The 17,032-nt window shown below is 41.6% G+C and overlaps 1 long non-coding RNA gene across 1 annotated transcript; it reads right to left on the reverse strand.

The window, feature by feature from the left end:
* Positions 1-1,113: 1,113 nt before the first annotated feature.
* LOC120980766 lies at positions 1,114-15,529 on the reverse strand. Its single transcript, XR_005774572.1, has 3 exons — positions 15,406-15,529; positions 14,664-14,668; positions 1,114-1,125 (listed from the first exon to the last, which is right to left on the reverse strand). It is a non-coding gene; the product is annotated as an uncharacterized LOC120980766 (long non-coding RNA).
* Between the last annotated feature and the right edge of the window lie 1,503 nt (positions 15,530-17,032).

A 17,032-nucleotide genomic window follows, 5' to 3' on the forward strand; every position in this document is an offset into this window, starting at 1 on the left:
ATTTGATACATTGGCTTGGTGCAGCATATTTTAGTATAAAGTATAGTACAGTAGTAAGTATAAAGAGAGCTAGCCAGAAGAGGATAAAGGAAGACAGTTGAATTTACTAAAATAGAAGAGAATATAAAAATAAGGTTTGCTATGTAATTCCATTGAGCGGGTGACAGCTGCTATTCACGAATGCTGCTGACATGATTCGCATTATTTTAAAATTCACATTATCTGCATATTCATCAGTTTATTCTCCAGCTGCCATTTCATTTTGTCAGCAGCTTACAACTTAGGAATGGTGCAGGTAGTGTAATGTTGCTCCAAAGGATCATTTATATAAGCGTGTTTACTAATTGTCACGTCATGATATATTAAAGTAGATGCAGCTGTTCCATATCCCTTCAATTCCTCCTCTATTGTTTCCCTAATGCAAATCTGACTTTAACAAAGTTTTCTTATTTTTATTTTTTTTAGGACACATATAGCAGTCGATTTTATAATCCTCATTGCGGACTGAGCTACATTTCAATCTTCCAGATGAATTCATTCGAAAGAATATCCCTTGCAGCAACAATTCGCAAGCATTGGCTTTGGCTTCGATAAAAGGATATTATACTTAGGGCTAACTTACTTTTATTGGTAATTTGCAAATATTTTGGAAAAAAAATAAAATAATTTTACTCCTCATTACACATGAAAAAATGATGAGATTTCACCTTCCATCTGTAACAAAAGGATCATTGTGTATGGCAATGGTGTGGGCATGGAGTTTGCAAGCCAGGAGATGAGGTCCCTATAGGAAACATGACAGACTTGTAGGCACTTCCTTTGTCACTCTATGTAGACCTGGAGTAGGCAGTGTAAGTAGCCACTTATACCACTATCGAAGGGGGGGGGCACAATGCAAGGTATAAGAAAATAACATTGAAAATTGTACATGCATAAAGGAGTGGAGAGAACGAAAATACGTTGTGATAATCAGCGGAGTTCAGATTTGACAACTCAGCTATTGGTCAATACTACTAGAATTGGCAGCAACTGGCTCCTTGGTAAACCTCTTTGGATATTGTAAAGATGTCCATAATAAAAAAAAATATATATATATAAAAAATATATTATGCATGAAGGGGTTATCTGGAACTTAAACGGTACTTAAACCTATACTCAAAGCACAGACGTAAGAGCGTTAGACGTTTCTCCAAGTGATCTTGGCCCCTTTCACACGGGCGAGTTTTCCGCGCGGATGCGATGCGTGAGTTGAACGCATTGCACCCGCACTGAATACCGACCCATTCATTTCTATGGGGCTGTTCACATGAGCGGTGATTTTCACGCATCACTTGTGCGTTGCGTGAAAATCGCAGCATGCTCTATATTCTGCGTTTTTCACGCAACGCAGGCCCCATAGAAGTGAATGGGGTTGCGTGAAAATCGCAAGCATCCGCAAGCAAGTGCGGATGCGGTGCGATTTTCACACACGGTTGCTAGGAGACGATCGGGATGGAGACCCGTTCATTATTATTTCCCCTTATAACGTGGTTATAAGGGAAAATAATAGCATTCTGAATACAGAACGCATAGTAAAATAGCGCTGGAGAGGTTAAAAAAAATTAAAAATAATTTAACTCACCTTAGTCCACTTGATCGCAATGCCCGGCATCTCCTTCTGTCTTCTTTACTGAACAGGACCTGTGGTGAGCATTCATTATAGGTCAAGGACCTGTGGTACCCTTTAGATCACATGATCCATCACATGATCTTTTACCATGGTGATGGATCATGTGATGACCGGAGTGACGTCACCACAGGTCCTTGACCTGTAATGAATGCTCACCACAGGTCCTGTTCAGTAAAGGAGATAGAAGGAGATGCCGGGCATCGCGATCAAGTGGACTAAGGTGAGTTAAATTATTATTTTATTTTTTTTAACCCCTCCAGCGATGTTTTACTAAGCATTCCTTATTCAGAATGCTATTATTTTCCCTTATAACCATGTTATAAGGGGAAATAATACAGTCTACAGAACACCTAACCCAAGCCCGAACTTCTGTGAAGAAGTTCGGGTTTGGGTAACAAATATGCACGATTTTTCTCACGCGAGTGCAAAACGCATTACAATGTTTTGCACTCGCGCGGAAAAATCGCGAGTGTTCCTGTAAAGCACCCGCACATTTTCCCGCAACGCCCGTGTGAAAGAGGCCTTACACCTTCCTTTTTGACAAGATTTAGGTATCTTTTAGATCAGGGAAGCTCAACCTGGGCCCCCCCAGCTGTTTCAAAACTACTACTCCCAGAATACCCTAGTAGCTGTAGGCTGCCCAGGCATGCTGGGAATTGTAGTTTTGCAACAGCTGGAGGGCTGTAGGTTGGGGCATCCCTGCTTTAGATATTAATCACCAGTCCTCAGGATAGATCATCAATTTTGACGGACTGATTAGTGTTGGGCGCAAATATTCAAATTGCTAATTTTATTAGCGAATATCGCCACTTTGAGAATTTGCAAAGATTTTGAATATAGTGCTATATACTCGTATTCTCGAATATTCTAGATTTTTTTTTCATCATCTTGCTTGTCGGCCAATGATTAGGCTTCAATGTGTTTGTCTGAGCTTAGCAACATCCATAGCAACCAATAGGAAAGTTGCCTACCCCTTACTATATAAAAACCTCCGCAGCAGCCATTTTCTGTAGTTTTATGGAGTTCTGAGAGAGACAACAGTGTCATTGCTGTGCTCTGTGCTTTCATCTGGATCCTATTCCTTATCCAATTACATTAGATAGTTAGTTAGCTTATATATATAATACAGATAGTTAGTGGGAGATAGTCAGTGTAGGTTATATCCTGATATAGTGGAGCTGATAGGTTCCAGTGCAGGGTGTTAGGTAGTGTGATAGGAATTACTGTTTCTCGGCTGTTCATACATACATGCTACAGACATAGTGTTGTGATGTCACAAGTTCACAACAATACATAGTGCACCAATCAGTAATATGTAGTCAGACAAAATGTGAAGTTGCACGTATTGCGCCAAAATATTTGCTTTGCTAATTGCCGATTTACGCAATCGCAAATATATTGGAGCACTCTACCTGCATATAAACCTATTGTAATGTTCTGCCGTGCCAACCATTTTCTTCCGTCTCAGGAAACTTCTAGCAGCTTGAAAAATGTAGCAACAGTGACCCACGCCTGTATTGCGCGCGCATTACGCGCATATTACATTGCCGATTTTCGCAATCAAGAAAATCATCGCAAATTCTCGAATTCGCAAATATATGACAAATATTCGCCCAAATATTCACAATATATTGTGAATTTGAATATTGCCCCTGCCGCTCATCACTACTACTGATCTGTTTTGCGCCAAAATGTGCCAAAAAGGATGGAGTTTTCATTCGCGCCAAATATATCAACAATGTTCTCCAGAATTTTCACCATAAAGAATACATCATGCCAGAAATGAGTTATAAGTGTCAATGTAGGCAAGTGTCAATGTAGGCACCATGTGGTGGTATGTTGTATAAAAAGTCGCATTTATGGCATAAAGATGCAACTTTTTGTCAAAAATGTGCATTTTTGAAAATAAATAAATAAATTGTTGTGGGAATAAGTGATAGGTAAGTATTAAAACAGGAAGCATTTATTTTTATCTGATATAAATGAACAAATAACAGGGTTTTGTCAGTAACTTGACATTCAACAAAAATAATAACAAAAATGTCCCAAGTCCGAGACAAAATTCACAATTTACCAGTGGAAATGTCACAAATATGTTTCAAAAGTCTCAAGTATGATCTGGCAGGGGGGTGGCTGAAATGGTGTATTTTGGTTTAAAAAAAAAGTCGCATCTTAGTGCCATTGGAGATCAAATGTTGCAAATCAAGAGAAATAGCGAATAATCAAGTTCATATTTAAAAAAGGGCACATTTTAAAAGCGGCGTGTGCCTTGTGATATATGAGGTGAAACAAATGACCACTTTTGATTTGTAATGTAATTTTTTTTTTGGTGCAAATGAGGCCATTATTAATAAATGTCCCACAAGGATCTTAGTTTTATTTATTTTTAAAATGTTGTAGCCCTCCTATCAGTAAATTAGCAATAGGGGGAAAAATATTAAAAACATTTTTCAAAAATAACAAGATTAATGCTTTTATTCATGTGACCTGGGTGATACAAGCCTATTTTATTGCAATGAACTATTTCTTTGTGATATTTTTCCCCTTTCTATTACATTCTCATCTGTTTGCAGTGGCAATAAAGCATTGTAGGTGCTCTAACTAAGACTTAGTGAGGAAGATGACTGATGGTTTAGTACTCGGTTGCTCATAGACCCTGGCAGATCTCCTTCATTGTCAGCAGAATTAATCTTCATCAATCCATAAAAGTTGCACAGATGTTGCTCCCATCACTGCTAGCAATCACTGTGTGCAAATTAACCTCCAAACATCTAATGGTGCCATCACAACCAGCTCCCATACTAAGAGGAGGATATTTAAGATTGAGTGCAACATATAAATAATTGCTTCCGTAAATCTCTTGTGAAAGGCTCTATTTTAAAGTGAAAAATTGGTCAATAGTAGGGTTGAGCAAACCCGAACTGCAAAGTTCGGGTTTGTACTGAACTTTGCAAGTTCGGGTACCCAGAGTTTTTCACTGAAGTTCGGTGTTCGGGTGATTTTATTATTTTCCGTTATAACATGGTTATAACGGAAAATAAAAGCATTCTTAAGGCAGAATGCTAAATAAAATGACCATGGAGGGGTTAAAAATAATAAAAAAACAAACCAAATAAACCTCACCTCATCCACTTGATTGCGCAGGTCTTCTTTCTTCAGGACCTGCCAAAGGACCTGCGATGATGTCACCACGCTCACCACGATTCCGTCATCAAAGGTCCTTTTGCAGGCCCTGAAAGAAGAAGCAAGAAGACGATGCCGGCTGCGCGATCAATTGGATAAGGTGAGTTAATTTATTTTTATTTTTTAACCCCTCAATCCACATTTTAGTAAGCATTCTGTAATAATAATGCTATTATTTTCCCTTATAACCATGTTATAAGGGAAAATAATACAGTGGATACACTTTAATGGGGTCCGGGGTTGCTTTCATCCCTATCATCTCCTAGCGACCATGCGTGAAAATCGCACTGCATCCGCACTTGCTTGCGGATGCTTGCGATTTTCACGCAGACCCATTCATTTCTATGAGGCCTGTGTTGCGTTAAAAACGCAGAATATAGAACATGTTGCGATTTTCACGCAACGCACAAGTGATGTATGAAAATCACCGCTCAACTGCACAGCCCCGTTGAAGTGAATGGGTCCGGATTCAGTGCCATTTTATTTTTACTTCCATCCTTCCCAAAGCCATACATTTTTTATTTTTCCATTCACATAGGAATATGACAGCTTGCAACGGTTGCATACTATGTAGTGGGAACCGGTAAGAAAAATTAATACATAATTCTGTCACAGTTTTATGTGTTTTTTTAATTATAACGTTCCCTATGCAGAAAAACTGACCTGTTAGTTTCGTTTTCTAGGTCATTACAATTGCAACAAATACACATATATATATATAGTTTTTCTTGCATTTAATACTGAAAAAACATAAAAACTAATTATTTTCTTTGCATTGCCATAATCTGACCCCATACCTTTTTTATTTCTATGTGTACGGAGCTGTGTGAGGGCTCATTTTTTGTGGGGTGATCTGTACTTTTCATTGATTTTGGAGTGTGTGTGACTTTTAATCACTTTTTCAAAAAATTTTTTTTGGGAGGTGAAGCAACCAAAAACAGTAAATCGGTCAATTTTTCGCCATTTATATTTTCATATTTTAATAGTACGGGTTTTTTAGCACAAAGTTATGCCCATGATGCTTATATTTTAATTGTTTATTGATTTTTATTTTTATTTTGGGGAAAGGGAGAGAAATTCTATATATATACTAGCAGAAGGACCCGGCTTCGCACGGGTATATTTCATCTATTTCATTTAATGTTTGTGTGTCGTTGAAAGATATCAAAAGTATCCCACATAATAATGACCTCTACAGCACCCCACCCCTTTAACAGTGACCTCACAGTACCTGCTGCCTTAACAGTGACCTCCACAGCAGTTTCCTCTTTAAAAGTGGCTCCTGCCCCTTTAACACTGACCTCCACAGAGGCCTGCCCCCTTAGCAGTAACATCCACAGTGAACACATCTTTAACAGTGACCTCCACAGCACCCTGCCTCTTTAATGCTAGGGCTACACGACGACATGTGTCGCGCGACATTTTGTCTCAACAATTTTTATAATGATAGTCTATGGCAGGGCTGGCCAACCTGCGGCTCCTTAGCTGTTGCAAAACTACAACTCCCAGCATGACCAGACAGCCTACAGCAGGGCATGGTGGGAATTGCAGTTTTACAACAGCTGGAGGGCCACAGGTTGGCCAGCCCTGGTCTATGGTGTCTCACTGCGACATGTGTGATACTGTTTGCTGAGCTCTGTATCTAATCCTATCCTGTGTGATACTGCCTGCTGAGCTGTGTATCTAATCCTATCATGTGATACTGCCTGTTAAGCTGTGTATCTAATCCTATCATGTGTGGTACTGTCTGCTGTGTATCTAAGTCTATTGTGTGATACTGTCCAATGGCTGTGTATCTAATCCTATCCTGTGTGATACTGTCTGCTGAGCTGTGTATCTAATCCTATCCTGTGTGATACTGTCTGCGGAGCTGTGTATCTAATCCTATCCTGTGTGATACTGTCTGCGGAGCTGTGTATCTAATCCTATCCTGTGTGATACTGTCTGCAGAGCTGTGTATCTAATTCTATTCTGTGTGATACTGTCTGCTGAGCTGTGTATCTAATCCTGTCATGTGTGATAAATAGTTGCTGAGCTGTGTATCTAATCCTATCATGTGTGATACTGTCTGCTGAGCTGTGTATCTCATCCAATCATGTGTGATACTGTCTGCTGAGCTATGTATCTAATCTTATATTGTGTGGTACTGCCTGCTGAGCTGTGTATCTAATCCTATCATGTGTGATACTGTCTGCTGTGTATCTAATCCTATCATGTGTGATACTACCTGCTGAGCTCTGTATCTAATCCTATCATGTGATACTGCCTGTTGAGCAGTGTATCTAATTCTATCATGTGTGATACTGTCTGCTGAGCTGTGTATCTAATCCTATCATGTGTGATACTGTCTGCTGTGTATCTAAGTCTATTGTGTGATACTGTCTGCTGAGCTGTGTATCTAATCCTATCATGTGTGATACTGTCTGCTGTGTATCTAAGTCTATTGTGTGATACTGTCTGCTGAGCTGTGTAGCAGTTGCAGCATGTCACATGTCGCAGTGTAACACCATAGATTATCATTATAAAAATTGTCGTGTGACACATGTCATCGTGTAGCCCTAGCCTAAGGCCTCATGCACACGACCGTTGTGTGCATCCGCAGCCGTTGTTCCGTTTTCTTTTTTTTTCCGCGGACCCATTGACTTTCAATGGGTCCGTGGAAAAATCGGAAAATGCACCGTTTGGCTTCCGCGTCCGTGATCCGTTTTTCCAGTCCGTGAAAAAAATAAGACCTGTCCTATTTTTTTCACGGACAACGGTTCACGGACCCATTCAAGTCAATGGGTCCGTGAAAAATCACGGATGCACACAAGATAGTCATCCGTGTCCGTGATCCGTGTCCGTTTTTCCTATCATTTTCAATGCAAACTTGACTTTTTTTTTTTTTTTCACTTTTCATGTCCGTGGATCCTCCAAAAATCAAGGAAGACCCACGGAAGAAAAAACGGTCACGGATCACGGAACAACGGAAATCCGTTTTGCGGACCGCAAAAAAAACGATCGTGTGCATGAGGCCTAAAGCTGACCTACAGCAGTGAAGAAAAATGACTGTAGATAAAACTGTGTGTATGTGGAGACTTAAGGGCCTGTGAGCTTCTATTGGCTGATAAGGGACATGTGACCGTGTGTATGGCAGTGAGGATGTAAGTGAAAGGCTGGCAGGTTTGTATTGGCTAATGCAGGTCAGGTTTTTGGAGAGCTGTGACCCCACAAGATTTCTTTCCAGGTAGCAAGGGATGTGTATACCAAGTTTTGTTGAAATCGATAGTTGTGTTTTTGAGTGTATATATATATATCATTTTATTCCCCTGGGGAACTTGAACAAGCAGGCATCAGATTGCTTCTCTCATAGACTCCAATATATTAGCATTGGAGTCTATGAGAATTTCACTGTGTTCCTATAGAGCCCTGTCACAGGCAGGATCTCCACAGTAACTTATGTGCAGCAGCCTCAGATCATTCAGGAGGACTGAGACTGCTGCACAGAGCATTTGGCTCTCCCGATCCTCACTAGGGGAGCTGATGCACGGCCGGGAGCATGCGCACTCCCGGTTTTAAACCTCGCAGATGCCGTGGTCACATTTGACTATGACATCACACGGATTCAATCTTATTGACAATCACATACATTAGTCCCAGGTGCCTGCTGTTTAAATTATCAGGCACCCAGTGGCTATGACACCCGTTGTGCTCGCAATAAAAAAAAAATTTTTTAAATACCTAACCGCCAATGTATATATTGGTTAGGTGGTCAGGATGCCACCACCCATTTTTTAACTCTTTCTTCTTCCGTGTGCTCCTTCTCATACCACTTTCATGAATAGGATGAGCAATTATAATTGCACTGCACCACCGCTACATCAAGTAAACATCGAAGAGGAAATAGTGCTCGCACGAGTCATGCAAGCCCTTTGAATCCAATTTGTTTCAAAACGTCCTTTATAAAATGCTCTCCGTCAGGGCTGTCTTTGCCTCAGGGCAAAAGGGGCAGCTGCCCCGGGCCCAGTTGCTCCTGGGGGCCCTCGCGACTCCCATCCACTGACTCTGACTGTCTATGCAGCAGCGCAGGCGCAGCGCAGCAGTCTTCACTAGAACAACTTGAACTTAAAAGCGAAGCACTTCAGCGCCCGTCACGTGGTAAAAGGGGGTGTGTGACTCACCTCAGCCTGGTGAGTGGCGCCACAGCGGAGCAGCCAGCAGCAGGGACTAAGTCCCCGCCTCCGGTACGGAGCTAAAGGGATTGGGTGGCGGTGGTGAGTCACGGCCTCACGTGACCAGACAAGAACCAGACCAGTGACTCACTCACGTCACCTGATCTAATAGTAGTAGTACCTTAAGTTACAGCCAGCCAGCTAGACCTGCCACTGCCGCGCCAGGAGGGGAGGACTGAGGAGGTAAGGTAAAGCAACTGCTGCGCATATATATATTGACTTTATTTTATATTAGAAGAAACCGGTCAGGTCACCGAATATGATTTAATAATTAACCCCAGATCTGACCATTCATAAATTAGTGGGGGATAAGGGATTATTATAGAGACAGACAGCCCCAGGAGACATAAGGGGTTGGGTTCTTCTCTCTGTCTGACTCTGCTGCTGAACTGTGGCCTGGGGCCACCACCTGCCACATTTACTAATCTTTGCTCAGGGGGGGCCTGGGGGGCCCTCATGGTGTGGTGTGGACTCGTTACTTCTTACTACCGTGTTTCCCCGAAAATATGCCCTACCCCGATAATAAGCCCTAGCGATATTTTGCAGGTTTTATGGAGTAGTCTTAAAATATAAGCCCTACTGCAAAAATAAGCCCTGGTGGGGGAAATGTGCAGGCTGCAGCAGTTCAGGAGCGCTCACTAATGGCTCCTGAGCTGCCATGAAACTGTGCGCGGGCAGCTCAGGCTTCAGTGAATTAGCCTTCAATGAAGCCGCCAGCCCGCTCATACATCGCGCCACTAAGCAGCACCTGACGGGCGGGCTGGTGGCTTCACTAAATGCTAAATTATGCCGGCAGCCCGCGCTTCCCTTCACTTTCACATTGGGCGGGCTGGCGGCTTCTCTGTATGCCCTGTACTGCCGCCAGCCCGCACGTTCTTACTTACATGAAGGAGGCAGCAGGAGGATCTCCTTCTCCTCTCTGCTGCCTGGAGGAGCTCCCTACATCTCCCCCGTGCCGTATCTGCTCTCCCCGGTACCGTAGATTGCTGCCTAGGTCCCTTGGGTAAGGACAGCTCAGGGGCAATATACGGCACCAGAATGAAAAATGTGTGTCAAATATGACTATAACCCCCCTCATCCATAGGAATGCACCCATGTACTGCAGTATATGGGTGCATTCCTATGGATGAGGGGGGTTATAGTCATATTTAATATAAACACTGTCCAGGGACTGTTCTGTAATTGGCATGTGTCTATATAAAATATGTTCATGGAGCCAAAATAAGCCCTATCCCAATAATAAGCCCTAACCCTTTTTTTGGAGAAAAAAAAAAATAAGACCCTGTCTTATTTGAGAAACACGACCTCAGCAGAAGCCATACATTTGAAACAAATCGGGTTCAGATAAAGCAGTCTCAACCCGATTCGCTCAACACAAGTCATCAATATTATTTCACTGCAAAACTCTTTAACCCTATAGCACATTCCTACTTTAAAGATCTGGGAGAATATTCTTCATGGCTTTACCCTGGATCAATAGTTTTTTATTTATTTACTTATTGATGAGTTTTCACTAGATTTTGCTTTAAAAGTAGGAATGAGCAAACTCAAACTTCAAAGTTCAGGTTCGTACTGAACTTTGGGAGTTCGGGTACCCGTACCCAACCTCAGACTTTTTCACTGAAGTCCGGGTTGGGGTTCGGTGTTCAGGTGATTTTATTATTTTCCACTATAACATGGTTATATATATATATTTAAAAAAAAAACTTTGACCTGAAGTTCAGCCGAACCCAGTAAACCCGAACTTACACGGGTTTGCTCATCCCTATTTAAGAGGGCATTTACACCTTACCTTTCTCTGTTAAAACCAGATCTTTAGATGACCTTGTCACCTTGTCTAAGCTTCATAGCCCTTACAGTAAAAATACTTTTAATGACTGGTGATTATTTTTTCTTCAACTGTAGGGAGAAGATGATCTTGGCTAACTTCTCATTATACTTTTAGTCATTTAGATATTTCCATGTGGCCACTGAATCTATGGTATAATGCAAAGTTCCGTATCAATGTAGCTGTAAATCAGCACTTTGTACAAAAATTATAATTTTTTCTATGTCGGAAGACTGGGATTTGACACCCAATGTAGATAATCCCAAGACACAGCCGCAAACAATCTGTTTGTTTTGTGTACAAGTGAATTCCTCCAGTGACTTGTTTAAAGGGCAGTTATCACTGGTTTACAAGCTCCGTTAATTAAAAGAGACAAGATCTTCTTCTCCACCATAACACGTCCCTGGAATTATTGTAAAGAACATTTTGCAATATGTCTTTATTTCATGAATAAGGGTCTCTGTAAAGCAATTGTTATGTCTTGCACAGATTACTATCTTGGGAACCTATATCACAGTCTTCTTGGGCTCTGAAACCTGTGCCAAAAACTATGGTTAGAAAAAGGAGCAAAAGTAAAGAGATTGTGATCTTGCTATATGTACCTCCAACAAATAGATTTTATATGCCCTCTAAAAGCATTTTATTTGATAAAATTCTGGGCTGGCTTCACTCAGCCTGCTTCAGTTTCTCATCTGATAGTCAGTACCCACTGCCCCTCCTCTGACTTCCTGGAGATGGGCTTGCCACCAGAGTCTTGTGTGTCTTCCTCTGACAGGCTTCCGCTTAATTCTTGCTAGAAAAGGCCTCTTCTTCCTGCCTATAGGGCAATTGGTACTTCTTGCTCTTAATGGGCTAATGTGTACATACCCAAGTTCCCTGAGATGATATGCTGTTCTTTTGTCTACCCATGTACTGACCATTGATTGTTTAACCATATTGACCCTCCACTGCTTGATCTGATCTATACCTGTTAACCATATTGACGCTTTACAGCCTGCCCTGTCCTTTGGACAGTTTCATGGATTATTAAGTACTCTGCCTGCCCTGACTCCATCCTGTTACTGACTATGCGTTTTACCTATCCCTCAGGTGTTTTGCATGTGTCTTGGATCCAAGGGTCAGCAGCCAACCACGCAGAGACTACTCCAGGAGGTAGCAGCCTGGTGCATTCCCTGTAGCGAATAGGGGTTAACCATTAGACTCCCAGCGATCACAGGCATTTAATCCTTTAGATCAGCGGTTCTCAACCTAGGGGTCGCGACCCCTTTGGGGGTCGATCAGCCCTTTCCGGGGGGTCGCCTGAGGCTTCCTATTGTGGGTCACCCACACAACGGCAGCGGCCCCTTATCCTCGTGCACAGGAAGTGATGTCCTATCACTGCCTGTGCTTGAAGGAGCTTGACGTCTGGACGGGTATGTCGGGCCGCCTGTCTGCTGAGGTCCGAGTTTTTTCGTTAAAGACACCGTCGCTGAGTACCACTGCCACCAATGATTTAATTGAGCCTGGCTGAGCCTGGCTAATTTTATTTTAATTATTTGGCTGAGCAAGGCTTAATTTATTTGGGGGGACATGAAGCACCGCTGATTTATTTATTTGGGGGACCCTGAGCACTTCTGATTTATTTATTTGGGGGACCCTGAGCACTTCTGATTTATTTATTTGGGGGACCCTGAGCACTTCTGATTTATTTATTTGGGGGACCCTGAGCACTTCTGATTTATTTATTTGGGGGGGACTTGAAGCACCACTGATTTATTTATTTGAGGGGTACCCTGAGCACCACTGATTTTTTTTTAATTTTTTTTTTTTGGGGGGGGGGTACTGTGAGCACCACTGAGTTATTTATTTGAGGGGTACTGTGCGCACCACTGATTTATTTTTTAGGGGGTATTTGTTGCTTATTATTTATTTTAAAGTTATTTATTTGGTTTACAAATATTTTGTATTTATGCTAAAGTTCTGTGGTTATGAATGAATACTTGTGTATTTGAATTAACATTTGGTGTAATGTGTCTGTGCGTGTTTTTGGTGGGTCATCATAACAGTAGCAAAATTAGTTATGACGTAGCAAGGAAAAAAATGTTATGGTTGGGGGTCACCACAACATGAGGAACTGTATTAAGGGGTCGCGGCTTTAGAAAGGTTGAGAACCACTGCTTTAGATGCTGTGCTGGAGCGTGAGTATGGCATCTAAATGGCGAAAATCTGGAAGTGCGCTTTTGGGTGAGTACCAGCTCCTCTGTGCAGTGATCAGGAAAGCCATTCCTTCATTCTAATGCTTTGAGACTCTCTAAAAACATCCCCTTTCCCTAGAATAATAAAAAATATATATAAAAAATGGGTATTTTCACATCTGAAAACACCTATACTTTTCAATTATAAACATATTTATCCCAAACGATGAATGGGATAATGGACTTAAAAATAAAAATGGCCAATTACCCAGTTTTCCCATTGCTTCGCTTAACCAAAAAAATGGAATAGAATGTGACCAAAAAGTCACAAACACTCCAAAATGGTGTAAATAAAAACTATAGATTGTTTTGCAAAATATGAGCCCCCACACAGCTCAGTAGACATAATTGTAAAAAATGAAACTTAAATACACAAGGTGTCCCCAACATTGAAAAGTTTGATTTTATTGAGAAAAAAAAATGGAGCAAAACGTAAAACATGATCAAATAACAACCGTATTAACCCACACCAACCTTTTTAACTTGTGTAAGCAGTATTTTTTGTTGGGAAAAATGGCAACCCTTACAGCCAACCCATTTAGGACCTCTATAGGCCCGCTCACTTCAGAAAGCTAAGCCACATCTGGACTTCGTAAAAAATGTTTTTTTGTTTTCAGAACTTTTTTATAGTTATGTCCACGGAGATGTTTGGGGGCTTATTTTTTGCGGGACAATCTGTAATTTTTTACAATACCATTTGGGTTGTGTATGACTTGATAACTTTTTATTACATTTTCTAAGGAGATAAAAGTGATAAAAAAAAATTGAAACAGCCTTTTTTAATTTTTTTTCTGTTACGACATTAACCATATGGGCTAACTTTTTTATATTTTAATAGTATGGGCGCTTTTGCATGCGGCGATGCACATAATTCAATTTTTTTTGGTTTCTGTTTTGGGGAATGGGGGTGATTTTAATTTTTATGTTTTTTTTTATATTTTCAAAACTTTTTTTTATATATTTTTTTTTGTTAAGTCCCCCAAGTGGACCACAACTTGCAATCATCAGATGTAAATTGCTCCACTATTCTGTATAGAAATCACTTCCATTGTTCTGTATAGAAATCTAGTGGCTTTAACTGGGATATACTAACAATGAGCCTAGAAGCCTAGTACAGGCCGCAACTCATTTTTAGAACAGAGTGTTTTCCCTGATCTCCTTTGAGGAAAAGCGTGCCTGAGGAGGAATCCCGCGCTTCCGGTTTTTAACACTCTCAGATGCCGTGAGTAAGGGGAACTCATTGCTGTGAGGGGAGGGGGCATGTGGCATATTCTGGGGCCATGAGGGTTAAGAACTGTGTGAAGAGATTTACAGGGTGTAAATCTGTGAGGGAGCGCCGGAATCAACAGAATGTAACAGTGTTGTTAGTACATTATTACAATATTTGGGGCCCCACTTTTGATTTTGTGCAGGGCCACATTTTGTCTAAAACAGGCCCTGCCAATAACAAGAATGGTTTGCTGGAATTACAGAGCAGTATAATGGCAATTTGGGTGCCCAGTCAGTGCAGCAAGGTGTAATAGGATTGTTCCTATTACCCAGGCTGAAACCTCCCCACTGTACCCTGTTCAACATAAATGCTGTGGAATGATTCCTTCCTATCCTTTCCTTACACCTTCAATAATCTTTCCCTACACTTGTAAATTGTTTTTTTAGCACAATAAAGGTTTTTATAGCACTGCCCCTAGCGCCTGCTGACATTGCTCCCTGCTCTGGAAAATGGCAGAATCCAAGATGGCTGAGGCTATTTATAAGGCTGTGACATCACAGGGCTGGATGGCTGCTGATTGGCTGCATGCATGGCATTATGGGTGATCCCGCCTTCCCAGAGTTCCTTGCTCCATGTCCTCACACGTGCAGCAGCCATTTTAGGAAAAAATTTGATTCGTTACCACAAAGCATGAGGAAATGTGTATTCGGTGCGAATTGAATTTTTCCTGAAATTCGGATCGAATTCTACTTCGTTAGCTTCGATTCACTCATCTCTAATGGCGATATAATTTTATTTAATTTTTTTCAGTATTAAAAGCAAAAAATAACTATACATTTGTGGTAGCGTTGTAATCATAGTGACCCAGGGAATAAATGGCACAGGTCAGTTTTGCCGCATAGGGAACGCTGTAGGGGTTAAAAGTTGTATACCAAGGAACCACAAGGATAACATCCTTAGGTTCAACGCTAAGCCAAATCTGTTAGTTGACACAGTGTTTCAACTCCCACTGTGGTAACATTTATTTTCAGCATTAGAAATGTAGGAGAACTGTGTGACACCACACAAACCTAAAGGGGTTGTCCAGGTTCAGAGCTGAACACGGACATAACCGTGTTTTCACCCAGGCAGGCCTTCTGATATGAGCATTGGAACATTTCATGTTTCGATGCTCTCCCTTGCCCTGCATTGAATCTCAAAGAACAAAGGCTTTTTCATGTGTAAGGTAGGTAGCCTTTGCCTGTTTAGCAATTCAGACCCTCTGCTGACTGACTCGTCCACTGTCTGTTTAACGTATTGACCCTTTGCTAACTTCCCTGACCTTTGCCTGTTTCCTTAATATGACTATTGCGTGATCCTTTGGTTCCTTTTACCAGTGTATCTAACCTTCGTGGGTCAGTAGCAGACATCCCAACCTGCAAAAACTCATTTCAGGGAGGTGCACTTCTCATTTCAGGGAGGTTTTCTTTTTTTTTTTCTTTCACGAACTTTTTATTACATTTTCCAAACATCTGCAGTATCTGCACACTTTGCTCTATGGTGTGGAGGACCGGGCTCATTACCCTGACCCAAATTATCATATTTATGTATATGATTAAAGGGATTCTGTCACCACCTATAAGCCCTGTGAGCTAAACATATGCTCATGTCCAGGGTGGCATTCTGATTTCTAAGGTGGCCTTATAAAAGCTATTTATTCTGGCTTTATTCTGCGGAAAAACAGGTTTTACTAACCTGTCAATCATTGAATTAAGGTGCCCAAGCAGGGGAGGTCTGTGGATGCATGGTGCCCGGCCGCACGCATCGCCGTTCGTGGCCAGCGCCGCCTCTCCCTCCCTCCTTCCCCCTCCGAGATCCCGCGCGTGCGCACTGGCTCAGCCTGATGCGCCGTTGCGGACTGCTGGCATCGGCTTCTTCTTCTTGCACTGTGTGCACGCGCCGAGAAGGGGACACTGCTACAGGTTGCCGGAAAGGTTTACTGTGAGTAAACTAGAGATGGGAAGTTCGGATCTTTCACATGAATCAAATCTTCGGTTCACTCACTGAGCTGACAAGAAGCAAGTGAACCCTGTGTGTAATTATCTACCCCACTGTAGGAAAAAAAACAAGCATCCGGGGGGGGATTTAACACTGGGGTAAATATTATAATTAAAATGGAGGGTTAAATGTGTAAATGTATTTAAAAAAAATACATCTCTCTCAATAGTTCTATAGCTACTGAATGAGACAGAAGAAGATGCCTTTAACATATATATCTCCTTGAGAAGCCAATTTGACCCTAAAGGGTTAATTCAACCTGTAATCTAAACTCTGTCCTGTCACTTCTCTTATCTCTCTGCTCTGCTATCAGTAAACCTTTCCGGGAGATATTGTTTCACATGCGGGGGTCAGGGAGCCGCTATCTAATAGCGGGAGACTCCCTGAACTTCAGGGAGACTTGAGATCCCTGCAGTAGCCAACACACTGGGATTATTCAAAGAGGTAGAGGCCTCTTAGCTCCCTGCAGCAAAGACCAGATCCATGTATAGTGGTTAAAGGATGAAAACAAGGGGAATGCCATGATAATGCCCAAATTCTAATTGATTGATTGACACAGTGGTTCCACACTTACTGTTCATAACACCAATCTTATTTACCTTTTAAGTTGCACTCAACCTTTGGAGATTGTTTATAGCCATCATCAGGCTTTATGCCCCT

Source organism: Bufo bufo, chromosome 10, assembly GCF_905171765.1.
Source record: "Bufo bufo chromosome 10, aBufBuf1.1, whole genome shotgun sequence".
Classification (NCBI taxonomy): domain Eukaryota; kingdom Metazoa; phylum Chordata; class Amphibia; order Anura; family Bufonidae; genus Bufo; species Bufo bufo.